The sequence below is a fragment of the Neomonachus schauinslandi genome, chromosome 4, assembly GCF_002201575.2.
Source record: "Neomonachus schauinslandi chromosome 4, ASM220157v2, whole genome shotgun sequence".
Classification (NCBI taxonomy): Eukaryota; Metazoa; Chordata; class Mammalia; order Carnivora; family Phocidae; genus Neomonachus; species Neomonachus schauinslandi.
In genome coordinates this window covers 6916756-6917600 of record NC_058406.1, presented here as the reverse complement: position 1 = coordinate 6917600, position 845 = coordinate 6916756, and positions in this window count along the sequence as shown.

Below are 845 nucleotides of genomic sequence, written 5' to 3'. Positions count from 1 at the left end.
CTCCGTGGATCCCAGGTTAGACAGGCGTCCAATTCAAGAGTGGGCCTAGCAGCTTCAAAGGTAGCTATGTTCCCAGTTACACGGCGCAGGAAGACCACGCCTCGAAATGTTTTGCAACCTCGTCCGTTTCAGATTTTTAGGGGTCCTGGAGAAACCGGCCTCACCGAGGATTCCGCCCCGTCTGACCGCTCCCATTTTTAAACACAGACTCGTGCGTGGGAGAGGCCATTATTTTTATGGGATCTCTGTGCTTCTGGAGCAGCTAGGGACGGGCAGACTCGCTTCACCGCAGAGCCAGCTCCATCCTTAATCCGGGCTCCGCCCTCAGACCGCCTCCTCCTCCGAGCCCCTGCCCACCCTCCCCGCCCCCGCTCCGCTCCACCCCTTCGTTCTGAGCAAGGCTCGGCCACTACCCACGACCCTGTTTCCACCCGCCCATCTCGTGGCCCCGCCCCGGGATCCCTGGCCCCACCTTCTCCCGAGGAGCCCAATGAGCGTCCCCGCGCTCCCTCGAGCACCCTCCCCGTAGGCGGGAGGCCCCGCCCCATGGGCCGATTTAACCAATGGGCGCCCCCACGGCCCCGCGGCCCCGCCCCACTCTCAGGTCCCTCCCCTGGCTCCCGGCCCTCCTTCCTCCCCCAAATCCCCCCCCACACCCCCCGGGGCCTTGCGGTGGCCGCGCCTCCGCCGCCCGCGCGGAGCCAGGTGCCGCCCCCTCCGCCGGTCCCTCCCCCGGCGGCCTGGCGCCTCCTTCCCTCCCCGCCGCGGTGACTCACGGAGCGGGAGGCGGAGGCTCTGGCGGCCGCTACCGCTGCTGCTGCTGCTGCCGCCGCCGCTGCCGCCGC